Source organism: Strigops habroptila, chromosome 4, assembly GCF_004027225.2.
Source record: "Strigops habroptila isolate Jane chromosome 4, bStrHab1.2.pri, whole genome shotgun sequence".
NCBI lineage: Eukaryota > Metazoa > Chordata > Aves > Psittaciformes > Psittacidae > Strigops > Strigops habroptila.
The window spans coordinates 8,551,483-8,559,210 of record NC_046358.1 but is presented as its reverse complement, the minus strand read 5'-3'; the positions used below and the strand labels follow the sequence as shown (position 1 = coordinate 8,559,210).

Sequence of the window (7,728 nt, the reverse complement as noted above, 5' to 3'; positions counted from 1 at the left end):
CGGCCGCGCCGCGCCCCCCGACGTGCATGACGTCAGTCAGTGTACACCCAAGATGGCGCTCCGCTCCGCCTGTGGCAGGTGGGAGTGTGTTGTCGGTGCTTTCACCGCGCTCTTGGCACCGTGGCGGTGGTCCGGTCCGTGCCTGCGGGGCGCTGCTCCTGGCACTGTGCTGCCCAGGAGGAGGAATCGTGTCAGCCCCTCGCCCGTTACCAGAGAGAAGGAGGGCGGAGTGGGAAAGCTGCCGTTGGGAATCACAGACCTGTCTTTGCATTACTGAGGCGGGCAGCCCTTCTTCCCTGCCGAGGCATAGCTCCTGCCCGGGCCTGCGTGACTTCTTCCCTGTCCAGCTACCGTCAGGACCCCGCCGCAGGGCTGCTGCCTCAGGGCGCCGCGTGGAGCTCTCACACCATTGAGACCCACAGCAGCTTTACACGGCTCTTGGAGCCCGTGTTATGCGGGACAATATCAAACGCTTTGCACGAGTCCGGGTAGACAACGTCAACTGCTGTGCCCCTATCCATCAGTTCTGTAGCCCCATCACAGAAGGCCACCAAATTGATCAGGCGTGATTTGCCCTTGTTGAAGCCATGTTGGCTGTCACAAACCACCTTGTTGTTTTTCACGTGCCCTTGCATGGTTTCAATGAGAAGCTGCTCCATCCCATTTCTTGCCCATGGTTTATAATGTCATGCATTAATGTTGCCCAGGTTGGGAGATATCTATGTATTAGAGCTTCTTCTTGATAATAATCAGCAATATCTCTTATGGCCAATAGGGCATTAAAGTCTGAATCTCTCTTAATTTCATCTGTTCTTGCAATAAGATAAGGTTTGAGAGCTGCACGAGCTCCCTTAATTAATGGGTTTAACATGTCATAATCTACAGTTGCTGATATGGAAACATCAGTGGGATCATGCTCATGCATGGCCTGAATACCGGCAGCTTTTGTAACAGCTGTGGAGAGCCCATTTAGGTATATAATAGGTATTAATAGAGGTTCTCCTCTTTCCAAAGTATCTATTCTGCCAACCCAATATGCCACTCTGCTAGTTGTCAAGTGGGGATTTTTTGGGGGTTCAGGACCAGCATTTAAAAAGATAACACGACCCCAAATTCCACTGGCCTCATTGCCATCAAGTAAAATTCTGTCCCCCCCAGTTAAACATACTTGCCACAGGCATTCAGTTTCCATTTCACTCAGCTTATGGCTGTAGCGTTCTTGTAAATTAGCCATTTGAATGGGATCAAATGGGGTCTTTTCGTGTCTCCTGCTCCACCCTGAGGCCCAGTAGTTTCTTCTGGTTTTATTATAAGGTCTGGCCTGATATACAAGAGGATTTGAATTTAACAGGATGAGGAATTGTTTACTCTCATGTCATTATCACTGGAGTCACCCCAGATGTTTCCCTCTCAGTGTACAGGGAATACAATTAACTTTCTAATCTGTACAACACCAGCGGGCTTGGCAGTTTGCATAAGGTTAATTTCAACCTTTTCTCCTAACTTTTGTCTTTTCCCTTTTTCTTTCTGAAGTTGATTTTAGAATCATAGAATCATAGAATGGTTTGGTTTGGAAAGGACCTTAAGATCATCTAGTTCCAACCCCCTGCCATGGGCAGGGACACCTCACACTAAACCATGTCACCCAGCCTGGCCTTGAACACTGCCAGGGATGGAGCATTCACAACTTCCTTGGGCAACTCATTCCAGTGCCTTGCCACCCTCACTGTAAAGAACTTCTTCCTTATATCTAACCTAAACTTCCCCTGTTTAAGTTTGAACCCATCACCCCTTGTCCTACCACTACAGTGCCTAACGAAGAGTCTCTCCCCAGCATGCTTATAGGCCCCCTTCAGATACTGGAAGGCTGCTCTGAGGTCTCCATGCAGCCTTCTCTTCTCCAGGCTGAACAGCCCCAACTTTCTCAGCCTGTCTTCATACGGGAGGTGCTCCAGCCCTCTTATCATCCTCGTGGCTCTCCTCTGGACTTGCTCCAACAGCTCCATGTCCTTTTTATGTTGAGGACACCAGAACTGTACACAGTACTCCAAGTGAGGTCTCACGAGAGCAGAGTAGAGGGGCAGGATCACCTCCTTTGACCTGCTGGTCATGCTTCTTTTGATGCAGCCCAGGATACGATTGGCTTTCTGGGCTGCAGGCACGCACTGAAGCTGGCTCATGTTAAGCTTCTCGTCAACCAACACCCCCAAGTCCTTCTCTGCAGGGCTGCTCTGAATCTCTCCTCCACCCAACCTGTAGCTGTGCCTGGGATTACCCTGGCCCAGGTGTAGGACCTTACACTTAGCTTGGTTAAACTTCATAAGGCTGGCATCGGCCCACCTCACAAGCATGTCAAGGTCCCTCTGGATGGCATCCCTTCCCTCCAGCGTATCAACCGAACCACACAGCTTGATGTCATCGGCAAACTTGCTGAGGGCGCACTCAATCCCACTGGCCATATCGCCGACAAAGATGTCGAACAGGACCGGTCCCAATGCTGATCCCTGAGGGACACCACTCGTTACTATTTTCCAACTGGACATCGAGCCATTTACCACAACTCTTTGCGTGCGGCCATTGAGCCAGTTCTTTATCCAGTTCTTTTAGAATGCTGGACTTGTTCAGTTTGGGCCCATTAATCATTGCCCAATGGTCCCATCTCTGTAGAGCCCTCTGCAAGGCCTCTTGTACCTGCTCTATACGGCACCAGGGCTCCTGGTGGCAGACGGGGTAGACCTGTCCCACAGGGGGAAAAGGATCCTAGCTCAGCGGCTCATAGAGAGGGATTTCAGCTAGGTTTGAAGGGGAAGGGGGTAACACCAGGCTCACTAGACATGAGCCATGGGTTAGCAGCTTCTGTTGGAATTCAGAGGCACAAGGCAACTTCGATGCATCTGTGTGGGAAACAACCAGGAGGAGCTGGGACCCGTTGTGTAGCAGGGAAATCATGACATTGTCGCTAGCACAGAAAGGTGATGGAATGATTCGCATAATTGGAGTGCTGCAGTGGATGGCTACAGGCTTTTTGAAAGGGGTAGGCAAGGAAAAAGAGGTGGTGGGGTTGTGTTGTATGTCAGGGAGTGCATCGACTACCTTCAACAAAATGTTGTGAGTGAGAAGGCTGAATGTTCGTGGGTAAGGATCAGCAGAACCTTTGCTCTCCTGAGCTCAGGGTAGTGACTCTGCTGTCCGTTCTCTGCTCATCTGAGAACCGTTTCATGTCCATGGTGGCCAAGACCATGCCAGGCCCCCTGAGTCCTTCTCCACTCACAGCTCCCCAGCCCAGGAGGGCATCTTTCCGAGTTGGCACAATGAGAACTTGGGACAAGAAGTTCACTTCTCACCAACCTCAGAAGTGGCCCCAAGGAGATCCCGGCCCTGGGAACGCACCAAGATTGCAGCCAAAGGCACGTGCACCCAGAGCCCCTGAGAGCCGCCGGTGGGGGCCAGGGGAGCCCCAGCCCCCCTTAACCCTTTCCCTCCCCAGGAGCAGCTGGGGGCACTGCGGGGCGGGGCGGAACACGGGGAGCCCCAACATTCCATCGGGGAGACGTCAAAGAGTCCTTAGCAACGGACAGTAGCCAGCGTGGACCATGGCGCTGCCACCACAGCAGCTCCCACCGCGCGGCCCCCGTGCCCCCCCGGCGCTGGGGGATTTTGTTCTCCCCGAGAGCTTATATCCACAAGGTGGGGACCGACCCCGCAGCCGGGGACGCTGCTGGGGGCAGGAGCAGAGATGACCGCAGCCATGGCTCCTGTCTCTCTTTCAGCCTTCGCCAAACTGTCCCGGCTGCTCAGCCAGGTGCTGCACTTCCCTCTATCATGGATCCCCTGGACAGCATGGGCACCTCCGGACCCGCAAGCACCACCATCAGGTCTGGCATCCGTGTCTGCTCTGGCGCCCCGGCACCTTCCGCGCCCTCAGCATCCCCAGGCCTGGGTGCTGCAGTATCCCAGCCCCTGTCCCCTGGCAGATCTGGCACAGGGGCTCAGCAAACCCCTCGCCTGGCTGGGGTGTGCCAGTAAATCCCATTTCCAGAGACGTTCCCAAAGGCTTGGGGCCATCTCTCCCATCCCCCCTCCCAGAAGCGAGTCCCGTCCTGCTTTCCCAGCCCATCCCGCCGGCACAGCAGCTCACCTCTGGGGAGCGCCCCGGCCACCAGCTCCCCCTGTGCCTGGCGCAGAACCAGGGGCCGTTGGTGATGGGGCCGGCTCGGCGGGTGGCCCTGGCGGTCCCCGCGGCCCAGCACGGCTCCCACTCCCCCTCACAGGGCTGCAGAGGGCTCCATGCAGCAGCTTTAAGGAGCCCCAGGTCTCCTCCACGCTGTGGACCAGCCCTGACGTGCCTCCGGCGAACACCTCCACGCTGGGCTACGGCGCTGCTGCTCTGCCGGGTGCTGCCCTCTTGGGCCCCGGGGGCTGCGGGATCCTCCCGGCCTGGGCAGCCCCCGAGTCCCCCCAGGGCCCAGCGCAACACCTTGAGCCCCAGAACCACCAGCAGAGGGGAGCAGAGGCCCCAGGAGACCTGGTGCTGCCAGCACCCAGCCCCGTAAACCAGCACATCGAGGGGGTTCCTGCAGCAACCGACATCTGCAGCATGGCCACCCCCGTGGCAACACCCCCCGGCAGCAACAGCCCTGCAGGCAGCGGCATCCCTGCAAGCCCATCTGGTGGCCAAGGCCTTGGGGACCCAGATGGGGACATTGAGATCACCAAGGAGATGCTCCTCCAAGAGGCCCTGCGGCTCTTCAGAATGTCCCAGAACATGCTGGAGGTGACCCAGGATGTTCCCAGCAATGTCACCATGCCTGGGAACCCTGGTGTTACCATGGAAAAGCAGGGATCAGTGGCCCTGGCTGCCCTGGTTGTGCCGAATTCCATCACTGGCCATGAGAACATCAAGGGAGTGTCTGCAGAGTCCAACGTCCCCGGCCCGGCCACCTCCGCGGGGGCACCCCCCAGCAGCAACAGCCCCTCTGGCGGACATGTCCCCTCCAGCCCATTCACTGACCCCCTCCACCAAGGCCTTGGGGAGGAAGATTCCATCATCAAATACGCCAGGGAGGTGGAAGAGGCCAGGCGTTCCCTCAGCGTCTACCAGGCCACGGAGGGGGTCAGGCAGGAGGGTCCTGGCAGCAGCCCCATGCCTGGGGAGCCTGCCAGCACAGGGAAACGGGGGGTAAAGCGTGGAGGGAGCCATTTTCCCACGCCCCCCCCCAAGCGCAGGCCTCCTCCAAGGGGGGATTAGATGAAAGATGGGGTGGGATGGGGATGGGAGGAGTGGGAGGAGGGTGGGGGGAGAAGCTAAGAGGATGGGAGCAGTTATGGGGGGGAGTGGGGATGGGAGAAGTCATGGGGTAGAGTGAGGATGGGAGTAGTCATGGCGGGGAGTGGGGATGGGAGAAGTCATGGGGGGAGTGGGGATGGGAGAAGTCATGGGGTAGAGTGAAGATGCGAGAAGTCATGGGGGGAGTGGGGATGGGAGAAGTCATGGGGGAGAGTGAGGATGGGAGAAGTCATGGGGGGAGTGGGGATGGGAGAAGTCATGGGGTAGAGTGAGGATGGGAGAAGTTGTGGGGGGAGTGGGGATGGGAGAAGTCATGGGGTAGAGTGAGGATGGGAGAAGTCATGGGGGGAGTGGGGATGGGAGAAGTCATGGGGGAGAGTGAGGATGGGAGAAGTCATGGGGGGAGTGGGGATGGGAGAAGTCATGGGGGGAGTGGGGATGGGGAGTGGGAGGGGGGTGGGGTGAGAGGTCATGGGGTGGTGGGGAGTTGGGATTGAAGCAGTGGGCACAGGGGGGAGTGGGGATGGGGGGCATATGGAGGGGGGGAGGAGGGTGGGCAATTATTCAGTTAATGATTTGGTTTTATGTGTTAGTACATTAAAACTTGTTCATTCAGCACCGCTCCGTGTCTGTGTGGAGGGGAGGGAGCAATGGGGACACCAGGAAATGGCCCCCAAAAGGTGCCAAAGCTCCGCTGGGCCCCACATTAGAGCTGCCGAGCCCCGAAGGGCACCGAGCCGGCCCCAGGGCTGAGTCAGCGGCAGCGGGGCAGGAGTGGTGGGGGGAACCTCCTGTCCCCTTCCCTGGGGAGCCAGGACAGCAAACAAGAGAAAAAGCCCCGGAGCCAAACTTCAGGGCTGGCCATGGGCTAAAGCCTGCTCGGAAGAGCCTTGTCCACATGGACTCCTCCTGAGCCTGCTGCCAACCAGACCCCAGATCCCACCCTGCAGGACTGCCCTCCACACACTCCGCTCCCCGTTGACACTTGTGCTCCTGGGTAGAAACATCACCATCACGGGCAGGGACACCTTCCACTAGACCAGGTTGCCCCAAGCCCCTTGAAGGAAGGATTGCATCCAGGAAGAGGGTTTTTTCTCATTTAAAGGCACTAAAATCTGTGGTATCCTGTGACTAAAAGGTAATGGAGGTAAAATAGAGATGATATTTAAGGCAATCAGATGGATTAGATCAGACAGTGTTTGCTCAGATTCCTAACAGCCTTTCCAACCCCTTTGGATTTTTTCCGTTTGTAGCTGAAAACACACAACACGAATCATTCTTCCAAACAGTCACAGAACCAATCAATGAGGCTAAACTAAATTCATTGCTCAATCTCAAACAAAGCTCCACCACCATTAACTACAGATTTGGGATGTCACATGGACATTTTGTAACTGTTCAATTTTCAAAGATAGTATATCTTGTTTTCTTTTTGAGTTTCTTCTGCTAGGTCCTGTAACTTTTTGCTGTCATCTGTTCTATGCTGATATGCAGCTTCTAGACAGAAGCCTAATATTTTGCAAATAATTCCTTTTCCATCTTTTTTTATGGCCTCTGGCCACAGCTATTTTACAGCTTCCCCATTATGCCAATTATCACAAGTCCATTCTTCTGGAAATGTGGGACTAGGGCTTATTCCACGTTTTCGTAAGTAACCAGTGGTACCACTTGCCATCCTGCCGACTCTCGCCACCCCAGCCCACCGCAAGTCCTGCTGCTTTCACAACGCCACCCGCCCGACATCCCTGCCCAGCCGCCACGCCGGCGGGACTACATTTCCCGGCATGCACCGCGGAGGGGCAGGCGTGCCTCCCGGCGTGCAGCGCGGCCACCTTCCTCCAGGCTCATTGGCTGTGTTGGGCAGTGGCCCCGCCCCGCCGTGCGCCGCGGGTCTCTGTGGGGTCGGCTCGGCCCGGCCCGGCTCGGCTCGGCGCGGGCTTGGTGAGGGTGGCCGGTCCCGGGGGCACGCAGCGGCTGGGCCTGCTCGGGCCCGGCACGGGGATGGGCTTTCGGGCCGCTGCCCTGGCGAGGGGTGCGATGTGTGAGTACCGGCGCCGCGGGGAGCGGAGGGCTGGGGGGAGCTCGGTGGGGGGCAGCTGGGATGATGGGGGGCTGCTCCGGCTGAGGTGGAGTGGAGCGGGGCAGGCCCGGCCTAGGGAGGCTGCACCGGATATCTCGCCTTGGGGCGGGCAGATGTTTTGCTTTGTGTTGTGAGCATCCTTTGTTGCTGCAGTAAACCCTGAATGTTGTTGCCCTGTTTAATACAAGCTTTGCTAGAGCAGGTTCTCTGTTACAGATGTGTAGCTATCATCAGGTCTCTTCGTAGCCGCCTGAAGCGTTTCCTGGGTTGAAACGTGGCTCTGGGGACAGAGTGGCTCAGTTACCTTCCTTGTAACATATTGCTAAAGGTGTGTCTTAGTGAAAGCATGTATGAATGTGGT

General features: G+C 56.6%; 1 protein-coding gene across 4 annotated transcripts in view; it reads left to right on the top strand.

Moving 5' to 3' along the window:
* The first annotated feature begins 101 nt into the window (after window positions 1-101).
* Window positions 102-7,728, top strand: part of ZNF106 (zinc finger protein 106) — a 45,087-nt gene continuing 37,460 nt past the window's right edge. For 2 of the 4 annotated variants that reach the window (XM_030482467.1, XM_030482464.1), the window contains exon 1: window positions 7,151-7,328. The gene's annotated coding sequence lies outside the window, so the exon portion shown is untranslated. Of the gene's footprint in view, window positions 489-7,150; window positions 7,329-7,728 lie in introns of those variants that run through there. The other 2 variants (XM_030482466.1, XM_030482469.1) reach the window with 2 other exon arrangements.